Source organism: Rattus norvegicus, chromosome 5 (genome assembly GCF_036323735.1).
Source record: "Rattus norvegicus strain BN/NHsdMcwi chromosome 5, GRCr8, whole genome shotgun sequence".
Taxonomy (NCBI): domain Eukaryota; kingdom Metazoa; phylum Chordata; class Mammalia; order Rodentia; family Muridae; genus Rattus; species Rattus norvegicus.
The window spans coordinates 165027901-165047725 of record NC_086023.1 but is presented as its reverse complement, the minus strand read 5'-3'; the positions used below and the strand labels follow the sequence as shown (position 1 = coordinate 165047725).

At 46.0% G+C, this 19825-nt stretch overlaps 1 long non-coding RNA gene across 5 annotated transcripts; it reads right to left on the bottom strand.

Annotated features, from left to right (window-relative positions):
- Positions 1-10653: 10653 nt before the first annotated feature.
- Positions 10654-14490, bottom strand: LOC102547502 (uncharacterized). Of its 5 annotated transcripts, none has more exons than XR_001838115.3 (4): positions 13359-14490; positions 13154-13246; positions 12069-12534; positions 10654-11063 (listed from the first exon to the last, which is right to left on the bottom strand). It is a non-coding gene; the product is annotated as an uncharacterized LOC102547502 (long non-coding RNA). The 5 variants fall into 5 exon arrangements; XR_005505106.2 differs by having other exon boundaries at positions 14105-14490; XR_005505108.2 differs by having other exon boundaries at positions 12069-12400; positions 14105-14490.
- Positions 14491-19825: the final 5335 nt, after the last annotated feature.

Sequence of the window (19825 nt, the reverse complement as noted above, 5' to 3'; positions counted from 1 at the left end):
GTGTTACCTGGTTTGCTTTGAGCTTGGCACATTAAATAGTGAATTACCAGCTGTTTCAACTGGGCCTCTAATGTGACCTAGGCATGGTCTAAGTTTTTAGAAAGACATATTTGGGGCTGGAGAGATGGCTCAGTGGTTAAGAGCACCAACTGCTCTTCCTGAGGTCCTGAGTTCAAATCCGAGCAACCACATGGTGGCTCACAACCATCTGTAATGAGATCTGATGCCCTCTTTTGGTGTCTGAAGACAGCTACAGTGTACTCATATATAATAAATAAATAAAATATTTTAGACATTTGTTTTTATTTTACGTATATGTGTACTACTGCACCATATGTGTGCAGTGCACATAAAAGCCAGAAGAGGGCGTGGGGTCCCCTGGAACTGAAATTACAGTGTTTGTGAGCTGGGCCCCTCACCAAGGTTCTCTGTAAGAGGGGCAGGTACTGACCCATTTCTAGCCCTTTCAGAAGGTTTTTTTCATTGTGGAAACATGAAGCAGCATTAGACCATGGAAACTCATCTGGGATGGATGGTTAGTGATTTGCATTTCTTGAATTTGTTGAGTGTGCAAATCACTCTTATGTGTAGTAGTAACTCATTTAATCCTCAACAGCCAAAGTTAGGAGACGGTGTAATGAAACTAACCCGCGAAGCTAGAACTTCTGCCTCTGCCCCGTGTTATCTCCATTCCTGCTGCATGGCAGGATCTTCAGAATGATCTATATTCAGAGTAGGCCAGGTACTGGAGAGGTGGCTCAGTGGTTAGGAGCACTGACTGCTCTTCCAGAGGTCCTGAGTTCAAATCCCAGCAACCACATGGTGGCTCACGACCATCTGTAATGGTGTCTGAAGACAGCAATGGTGTGCTCATGTATATAAATAGTTCAGAATGCCTGAAGAAAAAGAAACCAGTGCATTATGAGAGAAGCTTTGGCTTTGATGCCAGCCTAATATAATGGTCTCTTTTTGTTCGCTTTTGAGACAGAGTTTTACTCTATAGCACAAGCTGGCCTGGAACACACTATGTAGCCCAGGCTGACCACTTGACTTCTTCTCATTGCCTGTGGAAGAATCTTAAGAAGAGCTAAGAGCGGGCTGGAGAGATGGCTCAGAGGTAAAGAGCCCCGACTGCTCTTCCAGAGGTCCTGAGTTCAAATCCCAGCAACCACATGGTAGCTCACAACCATCTGTAAAGAGATCCGATGCCCTCTTCTGGTGTATCTGAAGACAGCTACAGTGTACTTATATATAATAAATGAATAAATCTTTAAAAAAAAAAAAAAGAAGAGCTAAGAGCTACTCAAAGGTTATGAAACACCTTGTGCTGTAGGGGGTAGAGGAGGCGGGGTAAGCCAGGCTCCTGCTAATGGAAAGTACTCAGAGATGCTTCATACAGACTCACAGACTCTTCATCCCACTAGATCGAGCAGTCTCCCTTCTTAGTTTCAGATAGTTACTTACTTGTGTGTACATATCTGTATGAGTGTATGTGCACCACATGCATGTAGGTGCCCATGGAAGCCAGAAGTGGGCATAGGATCCCCTGGATCTGGAGTTAGAGGTCTTGTAAAACTGCCTGACGGGGCGGGGAACTGAACCAGGGGCCTCTGGAAGAGCAGTGAGCATCCTTAGCCTCTGAGCCACCTCTCCATCTCCTCTGCGTTATTTTTTCAAAGCCCCGCATGGTGCTAGCGTGAAGCCTTTCCTATCCTGAAATGGAGCCATGTACAGTGCCACCCGCCTGACATGGTTCTTGATGTCTTGTTGTTGGTTTTGTTTGGAATGGTCTTGTGTCGTCCTTGTTGGCCTCAAACTCACTGTGCAGCGGGGCATGGCCTTGGAATCTCCTGTTCCGTCTCGGGTGTTAGAATTGCAGGCTTGGGGCTGGAGAGATGGCTCAGCAGTTAAGAGCACTGACCGCTCTTCCAAAGGTCCTGAGTTCAAATCCCAGCAACCACATGGTGGCTCACAACCATCTGTAATGAGATCTGATGCCCTTTTCTGGTGTGTCTGAAGACAGCTACAGTGTACTTAATAAATAAATAAATCTTTTTAAAAAAAGAAAAAAGAATCGCAGGCTTGTACCATTGAGTCTGGTCTGTGGTGCTGCGGATCAAACCCTGGGCTTCTCGTGGGCCAAGCTGGCGCTCTGCCAACCCAACCACAACTGACGCCTCCCCTTCTCGCCGCTATTATTAGAAGAGAGGATAAGCAGAGCGTTTGTGATGCTGTTAAAATAATCCGGGAGATAGCCAACTTCGCACGACTCAGAACAAAGCAACTGGAGGGAAGACAGGGAGAGGCTGGACTCCGGGATAGGTTGGGGTTTGTGAATAGATTGGAGGAAGTGCAGTCCAAGTCAAGAAGGGCCACCAATGTGACTTCAAAGGGCATGAAGGACAATGTTGGGGACACTGAGTGGAGCGCCTTGGGGTGCAGTGTGAGGAGTTCAGGCTTAATATAGGCACATGTCTGTGGTATAAGAGAAGCCTGGGCTGGAGACATAAATGTGTAACTTACAGTTTCTGGGGTGACTGGTAGCTATCAGACTGGGGGCATCCAAGCATTTAACATGAATGTGGTAGGCTAGCACGGTAGTCAATAGCTGACTACCACTACCACTATTGGTACAACATGTTGTCAGTGGAAATAGGAGGATTGGGACTTCGAGATCACCCTGGGCTACATAGCACCCACAAGGTGAGACAGGCCTAGGCTACATAAAACTACTTCAAAAGCTGTAAAAATAAATCAATAAAATGAACGATAGAAGCCAACCATTGTAGGGACTTATGTCTGGAATCTCAGATATAAGATTAGGTAGAGACTAAAGGGTTAGGCATTCAAGGGCCATCTCCACTACATAAGGAATGTGGGGCCATCTTGGGCTACCTGGGACCCAAGCCTACACGAAACAATCTTCAATGCACCTGTCTTTTCCTGCCTCTCAGTCCCGGGCCAGTGTCCCCTGTGTTAGGGTTTATTGCCTAGTCCTAAGCACCTAAACCTTGTTCTTGAGCAGATCACCTAAGGCTTGTGGGTTAAACCAGAAACCGTGATTCTTACCATGGTAAATCATGGTGTGGCTTTACTGAACTCGGGATTTGAGGTTGACTGGGGGAACTTACGTGTTTGTGGTCTACTTGTAGCTGGGGCTAAGCTGTCTTGAAGGTCTCCTGGCCTCTGGCTTTTGTCCAGCACACCTACATTGACCTCTAAGACCTTGATCTGTTGCAGACACAGGTGGTCTTGGTTTCAAAGACTGGGAATACAAACCCATTTCTCAATGGGATGTCATAGGTTAAAAATTAGCCTGAGAAATGGAAGATCTTTGTTTGCTTTGATTTGGGTTCAGTTTGGGTACTGAGGTAAAGCCCAAGGCCCCACAAATACTGAGCGAGGGATCTGATACTCTAAGCTACTACTGGGGTATTTCGTCATAAAGAAACACAGGCAAGAGCCTTACTCCGGTCATTTCCGAAGGCCCAGGATCCCTGTACCTGGAGGCTTTGTGATGTTGCCGGTTCCCAGCAGAGTCTCTAAATCTTCCGTCCTTTTGTACTGTGTATCGCTTTAGAGTGGTTTGAATTATTTATGCTGTTTTGTTGAAAGCTAAGCATGTTGGAGAACTTGCCAGTGAGGGAAGGGCAGGAAGTGGCAGGCACACAGCATTATGGGAGGGCAGAGGCTCTGCAGCATTGGTGCGACTTAAGATTCTTGGTGAAGGGATGTGTGTGTGTGTGTGTGTGTGTGTGTGTGTGTGTGTGTGTGCGCGCACATGTGCACGCACGTGCGTGTTTATACATGCATGCATATTTCTGTTTCCCTAGTCTGTTTACCTGTTTGTTTGGTTTTTTTTTTGTTTGTTTTTAGGATATGGACTCACTATGCAGCCATGACTGACCTGCAATTTGCCCTGTAGACCAGACTGGCCTTGAATTCACAGAGCTCTGCCTACTTCTGCTTCCCAAATGCTAGGATTAAAGGCAGACACAGTGATGTCCTGCTCCTTTTTCCTTTCTATGTGCCTGTCTGTATCGTGTACACTCATGTATATGCACATATGCTGGTTTCCATGTATATGTGGGTGCATGTGTGCATGCGCATGGAGGCCTAAGGTTGACGACACAGCTCTTGCTGTCTGTCCTGGAACTCTCTCTGTAGACCAAGCTGGCCTCGAACTCACAGCATTGTGACTCACCTGCCTCTGCCTCCCTATTGCTGGACTAAAGGTATGCGCCACCAAGTCCAGCTGACAGCGCAGGTATTATTAGATAGTGAAGCAGGGTCTCTCAATGGAAAACAAAACTCGGGGGCCACTGTGGTCTAGCTAGCCAGCTTGCTTCAGGCTCCCCTGTCTCTGTCTTAGCAGCCTAGGAATTACAGGCAGCGAGTCCATAATTGTTATAATGAAATTTCTAGTATACAAAATACTGGGTTTCGTCATGACTTCTTCAAATATATGTGACATATATGTACTTTGCTCATCTGCACACCCTCCCTGTCTGCCCGCTTATACAGGTGTGTGCGTCTTACTTAGCTTTCTGCTCTTTATAACCCGACACCTGTAACATCTCAGGGACGGGAGGAAATTGCTGATGGAATGGCCTCCCAATTTTCTTAAACCTTGCAGAGAAAGCACATTGTTAGTAAATGTGTGGAGTTAATTTCCCTCTACCCCACAGACTCAGCTGCTCATGGGAAGGGTAGGGATCTAACTGCTTCACCTGCCTTTGAAAACATTCTGAGTCTTCGTTGCTTTTCGATCTCCGTGAAGAGACACTATGACGGAGGCAACCTATAAAAGAAAGCATCTAGGGGTTGGGGATTTAGCTCAGTGGTAGAGCGCTTGCCTAGGAAGCGCAAGGCCCTGGGTTCGGTCCCCAGCTCCGAAAAAAAGAACCAAAAAAAAAAAAAAAAAAAAAAAAAAAGAAAGAAAAAGAAAAAAGAAAGCATCTAATTGGAGGCTTGCTTGTGGTTTCAGAGCGTTAGTCCTTAGCCATCATGGCTGGGAACATGGCGGCAACAGGCAGGTAGGTGCTGGAGCAGTAGCTGAGAGCTCACATTCAAATTCACAAGAACTGAGGCAAAGCAAAATGGAAATGGCCTGGACTTTTGAAACCTCAAAGCATACCCACCCTCATTGACACACCTCATCCAACAAGGCCACACCTCATAATCCTTGCCAAACCGTTCCATCCACCAAATAGGAGCCAAGCATTCAAGTATATGAGCCCACGAGGGGCTATTCTCATTTAAACCACCACACCCTGTGCATTATGGTCCTTGCATGCCATGTTGACGAAGACCTTGTGGAAATCATGTCTCTAGAGCTGCCCCTACTTACTGTTTTGTGTCCAACAACGTAGGTTGCAAGCACTGGGTGATTCAGAACACTGAAGAGCATCCTCCTGGAGTGACCCTTTAGCCTAAAACTTGGCAGATATTGACTTGACAAAAAACATTGAAAAGGAGAGAGGAAGAATAAAAACAATGTTGTTGAAAACAAGACCAAACCTCAACTAGACACTGGTAAGTGTGGGGGATGAGGGGCTGGGGGTGCTTCTCAGCGGGGAGAATGCTTGCCTGGGCATGCATGAGGCTCTGGGTATTGTCTTGGTGCCAGAGGAGAGAGAAGAGGGAGAGAGAGAGAGAGGGAGAGAGAGAGAGAGGGAGGGAGGGAGAGAGAGAGAGAGAGAGAGAGAGAGGAAACCCATGTAAACAGACAGGCTTAATGGGTATTAATAATTAAAAAATATGGATTTGATCAAAAGCTAGGCAAGGCCAGGTGTAGGGTTGCACACCTGTAATGCCAGCAGTGGGTGGGGGAGGGGTAGATCAGGAATTTAAGGTCATCTACAGACAGCTAACTGAACTTGAGGCCAGCCAGGGATACAGGATACCCTGTCTCAAAAATAAACTAAGAAGATGGGCGGTTGTGGTCTGTGTCTTTAGTCCCAGCACTCGGGAGGCAGAGGAAGGCGGAGGGATCTCTGAGGTTGAGGCCAGCCTGGTCTATAGAGTGAGTTCCAGGACAGTCAGAGCTACACAGAGAAAACCCTGTCTTAAAAACTAACTAACAACTAACAACTAACTAACTAACTAACCAACTAACTAACTAACTGACATTACAGAATGAGGCAGTGCACACACACACACACACAGACACACACGCGCACGCACACACACTCTGCAAGTAGCAAAACATGTCAATGCACATCTGAAATCTCCTCATTTAAGAGGCTGAGACAGAAGGTTGTGAGTCCCAGGCCTGCCTGGGCTATACAGCGAGACCCTGGGTTAAAACGAACAAATCTAGTTATTGCTCCAGATCAGGACTGACTTCAGCCCTAGCTCCCAACTTTCCCATTAGTTGACTTTCTTGGCAGCAGGGCAGTCGATCAGTTTCTTCCAGAGCTTTGTGTGCAGTGCTGGGGACTAAGCCAGGGCCTGGCATAGCATGGCTTCTGAAGCCCCCCAGCCCTCACTTTCCTTTCGAGGAAGTTAAGGACAGAATTCTAATGGAAGGGAATTGAAGAAAACAGCCCCTTTTGAAAGATAATCAACCGGTGTGTGCTTTGACGGACAAAAGAGCCTGCGATCGCTGCCGAGTGTGCTCTTTATCTGTGAACCAAGCACGACAGCCACCTGCTTTTACAAAGTGCATCTTCTTGTGAACGTGCACACGTTCTTGGCAGTGATGCGCTGGTGACCTAATTCTGCTGTGAAGTGGGTGGCAGGGTGAGCTTCTAAAGCGACAACTTTAGTATCTGCATGAAAGAGAACAAATTTAACACCTTGGAGTTTGGGGTGAGGTTTTCTTCTTTGTTTATTGGTTAAGAGTTATTTCTGGGGGCTGGAGAGATGGCTCAGTGGCTAAGAGCACTGACCGCTCTTCCAGAGGTCCTGAGTTCAATTCCCAGCAACCACATGGTGGCTCACAAGCATCTGTAATGGGATCCGATGTCCTCTTCTGGTGTATCTGAAGACAGCTACAGTGAGCTCACATACATAAAATAAATAAAAAGATTTTTTTTAAAAAAAAAGAGTTATTTCTGTCTGCATTATGTTTGCTTTATGTATAAGAAATCCCATGCTGTGCTGAAGAGCGTGAGGTGCCGCCCTGAGTTTAAATCCTGGGTTTACAACCTCTGTTGATGGTCACAGTCAGGAAATTATCTTTGTATTGACTTTCTCTGACTGCTGTAACAGATTCCCACAGAACAGCCTGTTTAACATAATAAAAGTTTATTCTCAGGGTTAAGGATTTAGCTCAGTGGTAGAGGGGTTGCCTAGCAAGCGCAAGGCCCTGGGTTTGGGCCTCAGCTCCCGGGGGAAAAAAAGAAAAGTTTATTCTCTTGGTTGTGTGTGTGTGTGTGTGTGTGTGTGTGTAAGTGTGTGCACATGCCAATGTCACAGGACAGCTTTTGGAGTCAGTTCTTTGCTTCTACCACTCAGATTCCCAGGATCCCGCCTAGGGCGTGTGGCTTGCCTTTACCTGCTGTGTCATCTCACCAGCTCTTCTCTGATAGTTCTTAAGACCAGAAGTCCAAAGTCAGCCCGACTGAGTTGGAATGGAGGTGTTTCGGGGTTACGCTGCCTCCCCAAGCTTCAGAGAAGTCTGTGCCATGCCTCTTCCAGCTCCCCATGGCTGCTTGTAGCCCTTGTAGCCTCATCTCTGCAGTCTCTGCCTCCAGGGTCTTCTTCACGTCTGTGTGTGTGGTCCCACCTCCCTCACCCAGTTCCTTTAAGGATCCCTCTGACTTCCTTCATGGTCAGATAATCCCTGACCCCTAAGCCGGGATTTACTCACTCTGCAGAGGTCCTGCCTTCACATAAAGTGATATTTACACACTCCAATACTATATATCCCCACCTCCTCCTCTTCTTCCCCACAGCCATGAGGTGCCCCAGACTCACCCTCCCACCATGATGAGGAGCGGCCTACCCAGCACAGGCACAAGGCAAAATGTTCTGAGTTCCAGAGCAGCCTGGGCTACATGGTAAGAGCCTGTGTCAAAACAAACAAATCTAATTCTATTTCTAGATCAGGATTGAATTTGATCCTAGATCCCACCTTCCCCACTTTCTTGGCAACGGGACAGTCGATCCAGTTTCCCTTCTTCTTTTCTTTTTTTTTTTTTTTCAATTTATTTATTTAATATATAGGAGCACACTGTAGCCATCTTCAGACACCCCAGAAGAGGGCACCAGATCTCATTACAGATGGCTGTGAGCCACCATGTGGTTGCTGGGAATTGAACTCAGGACCTCTGGAAGAGCAGTCAGTGCTCTTAACCGCTGAGCCGTCTCTCCAGCCCTCGGTCCAGTTTCTTTTGGACCTTTGTGTGTGTGTGTGTGTATTGGCACAGTGCTGGGAACTGAGCCTCAGGCCGGGCATAGCATGAAGACCTTAGCAGAACTGAATGAGCACAGACTGAAGTCCCCAAAACCATGAGCTCTGCAGTGTGACTGTCTCAGGCTGCATAGGGAGAAAGCTGACAGACCAAGGCCAGGTGCTTAGCCCTCTCTTTGCCGACAGACACTTTCTCTTGGCACAATGCTACTTTTCTAAAGGGGCTGGTGAGAGCAACGAATGTGGTTTGAGGGCCAGCGAGATGGACAAAGCACTTGCCCCTGTCCCTCACGACCTAGGTGGACTGACCCTGACCACCTGAAGTGGATAGGGCTCTACATGGTGGAAATTGTCCTTGGATCTCCGCATGCTGGTTGTGGCACATGTGTGCCCACACACATACAAACACAAAATAAATGAAAAACGTAATTAAAAAAATAATAATAACAATAAAGGTGAGATCCTGGGAACCCTGTCTGAGAGGCAAAGGATTAAGGTGACTGGAGTCTTCAGGATTCTGTGGCTGAGGATTTTGGGAGAGGTAGAGAAGGTGGATCACCAAGGACCTTGCAACCATTTAGCAGTCTGAAGCCATCATTGTGCTCTGAGACCTATGAACATCCTCTCTCCCTTCCCTCCTCTAACACACACACACACACCCTGTGCTGGGATTTGAACCTAGGGCCTTCCATGTATTAGGCAAGTGCTTTACTATTGAGCTGTATCCACAGCCCATGCCCCTGTTCCTGCGTCACAGGGCTCCCTCCCGGGGGCTGAACTCTCTCTGGTGCTGCAGGGAGCCCATTTCAGTCACAGTCTCTTGCCTATGTGTTCCAGGGCCATCTGTCACTGGCACAATCGGCCCGGTAAACAATGCCTTGCTCTAATCATGGTTTTAAGAGCGGACTTCAATGATACAAGGTTGTTCCTAATTGGTGAAAATGCCTGTTAGGGAAAAATAAGGCACACACTACAATCCAGAGGAGGGGAAGCTACATGGACTGTTTTTATCTGGTGGAAATTATAGATGTCCAGTCAGGACTGAGGAAAATCGCCCAACTCGCTGACGTTAGAGGCTGATGGTGCATGTGATAGCTAAAAGCCGATTAGAGCAAAGTCCTGAATACATCATTAGAAATCAAGGAGAAGGGGTTGGGGACTTAGCTCAGTGGTAGAGTGCTTGCCTAGCAAGCGCAAGGCCCTGGGTTCGGTCCCCAGCTCTGAAAAAAAGAAAAGAGAAAAAAAAAAAAAAAGAAATCAAGGAGACACATCAAATAAAACCTTCCCATTCAGCCAGTCGAGGCGGCCATGCCTTCAATCCCAACACTCTGAAGGCAGAAGTAAATGGATCTCTCTGAGTTCAAGGTCTACATAGCAAGTTCCAGGCCAGCTGGGGCTACAGAGTAAGACCCCATTTCAAAAGCAAAACAAACAAAACATTCACTTAGTCTTTACCAAAGCATCAGAGAGAGAGAGAGAGAGCGAGAGAGAGAGCATTTTTCCCTTTACAAAAAATTATTTTTATCTAAGTATATGTGTGTGAGTGCAGCTTACGGGCAAATAGGTCCTCCTGGAGGTCAGAAGAGGAGGGTTACTGGGTCCTCTGGAGCTGGAATTACAGCTACCGGTGAGCCACGGAGAATGAGTGCTCTGGACTGACCTTGAGTCTTCTTAATCAGGGAGCCATCTCTCCAGCCCTTGAGTGTGAGGCTTGATTCTTTCTCCTTCCCTCCCTCCCTCCCTCTCTCCCCCCTTCTTTCTACTTTATCCCTATCCTTCCCTCCCTTCCATATCTTAGATTGGCCTGAACTCACAATGGAGCATTAAAGGAAAAGGGAGAAACTGTCACCATCAGGGTCATCAAGAAGCCAAGGTCATCTAGAGTACTAGCTCTTTAATTATTATCTATCTACTTACTAACTTAATACATACATGAGTGCATCTGTGTGCCTGTGTGCCTGTGTGCGTGTGTGTGTGTGTGTGTGTGTGTGTGTGTGTGTGAATCAGAGGACGACTTACAGACATTGTTTCCCTCCCTCCACCATGTGGTCCCAGGGTTTGAACTCAGGTCAGCAAGGCTTGGAGACAGTCACTTGTACTCACTGAGCTGCCTCACCAGCCATAGAATCTCCCCTTCTTGAAGGTGTCACATCTGCCCTGGGCTCTACAGGTCCTGGAAATCCTCTGTTTCCATCCGCAGCAGGATATCAACTATTTCAGCCAGCACCTGGCATTTAGTTTGGATTTTGAAATAACCGAAAGCCACTTGGACCCGCACGCCAGCAGATGGCTGGTTTTGAAGCCTCACACATGCTTTTTGTTATTTTATTAACTTTTGTTGAAAGTGGGATTTAAGTCACCGAAGCCAGCCTTAAAATTCGGATCTTCCTGCACCTACAGGTACTCATCAGCGTCTTCTGTTTGTTTCATTGCTGACTGAACCTAGGCCCTGTGTGTGCCGGGCAAGTGCCCCAGGAGCTGAGCTCCAGCCAGGTCTTTGCATATGCCTCTTAGATGTCACTCTCTGTCGAGGATGGAGAGACATCTCCGTGTTTAAAGGCACCGGCTGCTCTTCCAGAGGACCTGGGTTTCATTCCAAGCAGCCCGGTAGCCGATTACATCTGTCTGCAACTCCAGCCCTAAGGGATCGAATGCCCCTTCTGGGCTCTGTGGGTAGCACATGTACATGATGCGTCTCTGACATCTACATAAAATTAAAACAATGAAATTAACATCAATCTTTATAAACAGACTTGCTTCCCCTAACATTAAACTCTCACATCTCCATGTCCTTCTGACTTCTCTAGTTAAAATTTCAGGCCGGCTGGAATTGGGCTTAGTAGTGGAGAACACACTTAGTACCAACAAGGCCCTAGGGTTGGTTCCGGGGAATGAAAGGAATAAGAAAGAAAAGCAATGGGCTGGAGAGATGGCTCAGCGGTTAAGAGCACTGATTGGTCTTTCAGAGGTCCTGAGTTCAAATCCCAGCAACCACATGGTGGCTCTCAACCATCTGTAATGGGATCTGATGCCCACTTCTAGTGTGTCTGAAGACAGTGACAGTGTACCCACATACGTGAAATCAATAAATCAATCTTTAAAAAAAGAAAAAGAAAAACAAGCTACTGATAAAGAGACATTAATTGTCTCTTTAATAAAAATAAATAAATAAATAAATGTGTTTGTTGGTGGTGGTAGCAGCTATAGTTTGCTCTTATTTTGTTTGCTTTTTTTTTTTTTTTAATTTATTTATTCCGTGTATGGGAGTACACAGTCGCTGTCTTCAGACACACCAGAAGAGGGCATCAGATCCCATTACAAATGGTTATGAGCCACCATGTAGTTGCTGGGATTTGAACTCAGGACCTCTGAAAGACCAATCAGTGCTCTTAACCACTGAGCCATCTCTCCAGCCCCCTTTTGTTTGCTTTTTAAGACAGGGGTCTCACGTCTTAACTGCCCTGGAACTTCCTGTGTAGCCCTCACAAGCCTGAGGTCACTGTAGACCAGGTTGGCTTCACACTCCCAGCAGTCGGCCCCCCTTGCTGCAGAGCGCTGGGAATAAAGTCGTGCATCTCCAGGCCCAGTACGTGAAGGAGAGTCTTCACGCACATCGCACATTGGACCTGGCACAGAGCTAATCCTAGCATTCTGAGCTGTGTGGTCGCCTCTCTCAGCCCAGAGTAAATATGTAAATGAGGGCGCAGACCTGAGTGCATGGGTCGGGTGAGTACGGGGAAGGTGGTCTGTGACATCTCTTATAGCACATTCTTTTCCTTCTTTGTGGATTCCACCAAACCGGGCTGTAGCTCAGTTGGTAAAGCGTTGCCTGGCGCACGGGAGGCCCCGGGTTCCATTCTGAGTACCACACAAACTGGCTGTGGTGGCGCCTCCACGGAATCCCAGCCCTCGGAAAGCAGGGTCAGGAAGTTTAAAGGTTCAAAGCCATCCTTCGCTTGTGGAAGAACGCCTTCCTCCCATGCACTAAGTCTTGGGTTCAACTCCAGCACTTCGGAGGAAACTGGGCACAGTGGCACAAGCCTGTAGCCGTAGCATTGGGGGTTGGGGGGAAGGGAGAGAGACGGGAGGATCAGAATTTGAATTTGAGGTCATCTTCGGCTTCATAGCATGTTTGAGGCCATCCTGGTCTACATGAGACTTTGTCTCAAAGTAAACTGAAACAGAAAAACAAATAAACAGAAACGTAGGGCCAGAAAAGATACTTCAGACGGTAAAAATGTCTGTTGTATGAGCCTGAAACTCTGAGTTCAATTGTTGGTGCCCGAAATGGAGGGAGAGAACCATCTCCTATCCATATACACACGTACCTTCCTCTGTCACAACTATAATAATAACAATTTTAAATTAACATATACTTTTTTTTTCTTTTTTTTCGGAGCTGGGGACCAACCCAGGGCCTTGTGCTTGCTAGGCAAGCGCTCTACCACTGAGCTAAATCCCCAACCCCAACATATACTTTTTAAAAGATGTATTTATTTATTTATTTAATGTATGTGAGTACACTGTCACTGTCTTCAGACACACCAGAAGAGGACATCAGATCTCATTACAGATGGTTGTGAGCCACCATGTGGTTGCTGGGAATTGAACTCAGGACCTCTGGAAGAGCAGCCAGTGCTCTCAACCATTGAGCCTTCTCTCCAGCCCATACATTAATATTTTTAAAAATTGGTTCTCTGTTGAGAATTCTAGGTCAGCTTCAACTATATAGTGGGATCTGGGCTAGCCTGGGCTCCATGGCAAGACCCTGTCTCAAAAGAAAACCAAGCATACCTTTAATTCCAGCTCTTGTGAGGCAGAAGCAAGCCTGGTCTACATAGTGGGTGTCGAGTTCTAGTTAGCCGGGTTTACATAGTGAGACTCTGTCTGAGAAAGAGAAGAAGGGAAGAAGGGGTGGGGGTGGGGGACTCTCAAGGTTCTGCATCTACAGTCCCAGCACTTCTATGATGGGATGTTAGGATAGGAAATGGATACTTACTGTAGAAAAACCCCAAAGTCCAGCTAGCCCAAAGTCCACAGCACAGAACCAAGAGAGGTCTGAGCGATTTGCCTCAACAATGGTGGAAGGAGAGAACCAACTCCCTAAAGTTGTGCTTTGATGTCCACACGCAACACACACGCACACACACGCACACACACGCACACACACGCACACACACGCACACACACGCACACACACATACACACATAGGTACCACTCACAATAAATAAAATTAAAACAACAGGAGCAGTCCACGTACTGGAGGCTTGCTGCGTGTGTCAATCTGACAGAGCAGGTTAACTGGTTCCGAAGTATGCTCAGGTTTTGATTTTCTGGTTCCAAAAATAACCTTGGCATGTGAGGTGTCACCATATGTTAATATTAGTGAGTCAAACCAAATTACAGTCTGTTGTTAGAGCTGGAAAACCAGGGCAATTATTGACCAGTCAGAAGTTAATATTTAATAGGGCTTAATGCAATCTGTAGGCATGTGCATGTGTATTATATGCGTGTGTGTGTGTGTGTGCATGTGTATTATATATATATGTGTGTGTGCATGTGTATTACATGTGTGTGTGTATAAAGTAGGTATTGGTTAATATTTAAAAAGACTTTGTACAGTAAAACAAAGTTTGGGGGCCTAACAGGGTAGAGATTTCTAGTTTCTTAAGTCGGAAAATATAAGCAGTCCCTATTTTTAATCATGCAACATGATCCAGGCCCGAGAACATGTGTTACCTGACCTTCGTTAAAAGCAACTGGAAAATACTTTCTCTTCAGGCGCCTGGACAGCTCAGCAGAGGTCTCGAGAATCTTCCCTCCCCAAAATAAAAATAGGCTTTTCAGATGGTTCTGTCCCGGGCAGTGGCAGCTTGTGGGCGGAGACTCGCCAGAGCCGAGCTGCCCGCTTGAGTCAGCTCCCAGAGTTTCCTGCAACATCCATCGTATCGTGAGGATATCCGTGTCCCTTTCACGACCAGAAAGTGATGTCCAACACTTTTTACCAAATGTTTGGCCAAGGTGTGGAGGTTTTTCCAGTGGAGGCTGGCAGCCTCGTGTGTTTTAATGCCAGGTCAGAGAGGGGGTCGCAGTTTCTGTGTCCCGCCCACATGGCCTCTCAGGTTTGGCCCAGCTGCCATGGTCGAGTCCCCAGGCACTCTGATCGAGTGGCTGTCCTAATCTACCGAGGATTACTTGTGGCATCACAGCTCAGATGCTTCTAAATATAGCTTATAAGTTATTGTGTTTCTATTACCCCAGAGCCTCGCACCCCCTGGACAGATGCTCCACCACGGCTGAGTTATGTGCTATGGCCTCCAACCCAAGGGATATTTTATAACAGTAAAAATTCAAGGACTATATACAGAATTCACCCACGTACCTACCACCCAAGGTTTTTTTTTTTGGGGGGGGGCGCGGATTGTTTTGTTTAAAGATTTGTTTATTCATATTTTGTGCATGAGTGCTTGCACGTGTGCAGTTGTACCAGAGACACGCCTGGTGGTCACTGAGAGCAGAAGAAAACATCAGAACGCCTGGATCTGGAGCCACTGACCATTGTGAGTCACCCTGTGGGTGTTGGGAAACTGAATCCTGGGTCCTTGTCTAGAGCAGCAAGGGCTCTTAACTGCTGAGCCATTTCTCCAGCCCCACATTAGAGAAGCTAAACTTGAGCCGGGCGTGGCAGTACACACCCTCTTTAAACCCAGAGAGGCAGAGGCAGGTGGATCTCAGTTATACAGAGAAACCCTGAAAACCCCAGAAAAAAGAGTGAAACCTTTTTGTTTTTTATGAGACAGGGTCTCACTGTGTAGCTCTAGCTGGAACTCACTATGGAGAGCAGGCTGGCTTTGAACCCACAGAACTCTTCCTCTGCCTCCTAAATGCTGGCATTAAAGGCATGCACACTATGCCTGGCCTTCATATAATTTTTTAAAAATTCCATTTATGTATTTAGTGAGGGACTTAGTGCTGTGTTCCTTCTGGAGGTCAGAGGACAACTTAAGGGAGAGAGCTCTCTCCTTCCACCATATGGGTTTGGGGGTGGGGATTAAACTCATGTCATCAGGCTTGGTCACAAGTTGCCTTTACCCAGTAAGCCATCTACCCAACCCATGAGTCATTATTATTATTGTTATTATTATTATTGTTTTATTGTGTTTGTTTTTTAAAATATTTATTTATTATATGAGTACACTGTCGCTGTCTTCAGACACACCAAAGGAAGACATCAGAACCCATTACAGATGGTTGTGAGCCACCATGTGGTTGCTGGGAATTGAACTCAGGACTTCTGGAAGAGCAGTCAGTGCTCTTGACTGCTGAGCTGTCTCTCCAGCCCATGTGTCTTTATTATTATCTTTTTAATATGTTTTGTGCGGTCTATATGTGTGTGTAGTGTATGTGTGTGTGTGGTGTATGTGTGTGTATGTGTGTGTGTGGTATATGTGTGTGTGGTGTATGTGTGTGTGGTGTATGTGTGTGTGTGGTATATGTGTGTGTGTGGTGTAGGTACTTGTGCATGTGTGTATGTGTGGACATATATGTGGACATGTGTCAGGACTGTGTGTGTATGTGTGGACATGTGTGTGGACATCCCCTCCCTCTGCGCTCTCTAACTTATTCTATTGAGGCATGGTCTCCTAACTGAACCCCACTGGCTTGCTTTGATTTTGATGGTATCCTATCTCTGTTTCCCAAGCTCTGGAATTATCTATTAGCTGTCACTTTATTATTCAAACTCTAGTTCTTATGCTTGTGTGGCAAGCACTTTACTTGCTGAGCTTGTGCTCTCTCTCTTTCTCATTCTCTCTCAGTAAAACATTAGGAGCTGGGAAGACATTGCAGTTGGTAAAGTGCTTTCTACCAAAGCACGTGCACCTGAATTCAATACCTATCAGTCATGTAAAAGCCAGGCCAGAGGCACCCTCATGTAATCCTAGGTTGGGAAGGCAATAATCACCAGTCTCCGGGGCTTGCTGGCCAACCAGTCTAACAATCTAGTCTAATCTCAGTTAACTCCAGTCCCAGGGAGACATCCTGGCTCAAACACAGGTGAATGTCTCGAGGAAAGGTATCAAGGTTGGTCTCTGGCTACACATCCACAAACACATCCATACACACACACACACACACACACACACACCACACACACCACACACACCACACACACCACACACACCACACACACACACACACACACACACACACACACACACACACACACACAGAGGCAGGCCAAGAGGGAGACACAGAAAGACAGGGACAGAGAAAGAAGAAATAAAGTGTTAGATAATTGAATTGCAGCTTGGTATGTCCTCTTTCATGATGTCCTTTTTAGGGTAACCTCATGTTGAATTTGGGGACTATGGTTCTCATGCGAGTTTCCTTCTTGATACAAATGTTGTACACAATACAAAGTTCTTTCTCATTTCCTGCTCCCCTCCCTCCTGACTCCCTTCTCTCTTTCTCTCTCTCTCTTTTTTTAAAGATTTATTTATTTATTTATTTTTAGAATTTTTTAATTTATTTTACGCATATGAGTACACTGTCGCTGTTTTCAGGCACACCAGAATAGGGTATTGGATCCCATTACAGATAGTTGTGAGCCACCATGTGGTTGCTGGGAATTGAACTCAGGACCTCTGGAAGAGCAGTCAGTGCTGTTAACCGCTGAGCCATCTCTCCAGCCCAGATTTATTTATTTTATGTATGTGGGTACACTGTAGTTGTCTTCTGACACACCAGAAGCGGGCATCGGAATAGTCAGTGCTCTAAACTGCTGAGCCACCATCCATCTCTCCAGCCTTCCTTTAAACAAGCTTACCTATATCCCAGGCAGGCCTTGAACTATGTAGCCAAAGACACCTTGAATTCTACAGTGGGGAACCGGATGGCCTGGCCGGCTCTGCTTATCTTTTGTTGAGTAAAGGTTCATTCACCCATCAGTGCCTCTGGCCTCCTAAGGTTTTTTTATTTCAAAGTCAGGAAGATATTTTGTATTTTCTATGCTTAAAGCTTTGGCTTTTCTGATGTAAGTTTTTAATCTTTTCGTTTCTTTCTTATTTGGTTTTTTGTTTGTTTCGAGGCAGGGTCTCTCTCTCTGCCCACCCTGAAACTTGCTCTGTAGACCAGGCTGGCTTCAAACTCACCCATCTTTGCCTTCATGTGTGCTGGGGTTAAAGGCGTGCGCCACTGTGCCCTGCTTTTATTTATGTTTTTAATCTACCTGAATTTCTATTTTATATGGGATAAAGGAAAAAATCGCATTTTGTTGTTGTTGTTGTTGTTGTTGTTGTTGTTGTTGCTTTTTGAGATATAATCCCGTGTAGCCTATGCTGTCCTTCGACACAAGGATGACCTTGAACTCCTGGTCTTCTTCGGCCTCCACAGTGAGTCTGCAACCCCATGCCTTGCGCTGCACATCCTGTCAATCATCCCAGCATCCCTCATTATCATTTATGGGCTAACCTCGCTGACTCCTCACGCTGCTGCTTTCATATGTTGTACTCCCACACCCATGCGTGTATCTGCTCCAGTTCCAGGTGTGTGAAAACACAACACAGCTCTAGTCTGTGCTGCTAAGGAGACTCTAACTGGGGGCAAACGGCTTTTTTCTCTCACTTTCTTTGTACTGTCACATCAGGGGTAGCCCCATCAGACCACGCTGTATCCACTGTCATGGAATAAGGTGTGAGTTTTACAGAGGTTCTTTTACATCAAAACTGTTAACGGAGCCATTGGATGACTGTGCAGGCTGACTTCTTTATTTATCAAAGGATCAAAGTCTGAGGTACGCAGAGCGGACCATTTGGCCTTGTGGTATACAGCACCTTATCTGCCTCTCTCTTTTTTTTTTTTAAAGATTTATTTATTCAATTTATATTTATGCATGAGTACACTGTCACAGTCTTCAGGCACAACACCAGAAGAGGACATTGGATCCCATTACAGTTGATTATGAGCCACCATGTGGTTGCTGGGACTTGAACTCAGGACCTCTGGAAGAGCAGTCAGTGCTCCTAACCACCGAGCCATCCCTCCAGCCCCTTATCTGCCTCTCTTGATGGGTCTGGTTTTGCTACCCTGCTACCTCAACTGAGATTCATTTTATATTGAGCCCCAGTGAGTGTTCAAACCATCTAGGGGTTGATAAACTCATGGCACTAAGCTTGGATTTAAGTGGGTGTTGTCTCCCATGACTTGATGGAGCTCTGTTTATTAAGTCACCACACTTTCAGGCTTGTCTTGGCCTTCAGGAAGCTGAGGTATGAGACCTATGCTCTGGTATCCTATTTCCCTGACTTTGATATTCTTCTTTCTCTGCATTCTGCTTCTTCAAGCAGAAATAGTCTGGTTTTGTAATTGGTTGTTTGTTTTGTAGGATAGGGTGTCACTGTGTACCCCTGGCTAGTTTATTCCCTATGTAGCCCAGGCTGGCTCCCGACTTGTGGAAATCCTCTTGACTCTGTCTCCTGAGTGCTGAGAACATCCTCATGCCCATCATTCCTGACTCAAGCAGGATTTTCTTCATAGCCTCTTATTTGCTCAAACAACTTTATGTTGGGACTGGAGAGATGGCTCAGTGGTTAAGACCACTAACTGCTTTTCCAGAGGTCCTGAGTTCAAATACCCAGCAACCACATGGTGGCTCACAACCATCTGTAGTGAGATCTGATGCCCTCTTCTGGTGTGTTTGAAGACAGCTATGGTGTCTTCACCATAAAATAAATTTTTTTCTTTTCTTTTTTTTTGGAGCTGGGGACCGAACCCAGGGCCTTGTGCTTGCTAGGCAAGCGCTCTACCACTGAGCTAAATCCCCAACCCCATAAAATAATTCTTTATGAAACTTTATGATGTATGAAGATATTAAAATTGTATATATTAATGAGGATGGCATAGTGTGTTCAGACACTGAGTAATGTTTAAGTCAGGTTTAGCATATTTATATTCTTTTTTTTTCTTTTTTCTTTTTTTCGGAGCTGGAGACCGAACCCAGGGCCTTCTGCTTGCTAGGCAAGCGCTCTACCACTGAGCTAAATCCCCAACCCCGTATATTTATATTCTTAACCAGTTTTTTTTTTTTTTTTTTTTTTTTTTTCTGAGCTGAGGATTGAACCCAGGGCTTTGCGCTTGCTAGGCAAGTGCTCTACCACTGAGCTAAATCTCCAACCCCTCTTAACCAGTTTTAAAAGATTTATCTTTTCACTGAAACAATTATAGGCAGGTGTGTCTCTATGTGTTGGAATGTGCATAAGAATGCAGGTACCCTTGAAGATGTGAGAGCCCCCTGGAGCTGGAGTTACAGGTGGCTGTGAGTTGCCCAAATGTGGGTACCGGGAACTGAGGTCCTTTTCTTTCTCTTTATTTTTAAAATGATTTTTTAAAGATTTATCTATTTAATGTATGTGAGTGAGTACACTGTAGCTGTCTTCAGACACGGCAGAAGAGGGCATCGGATCCCA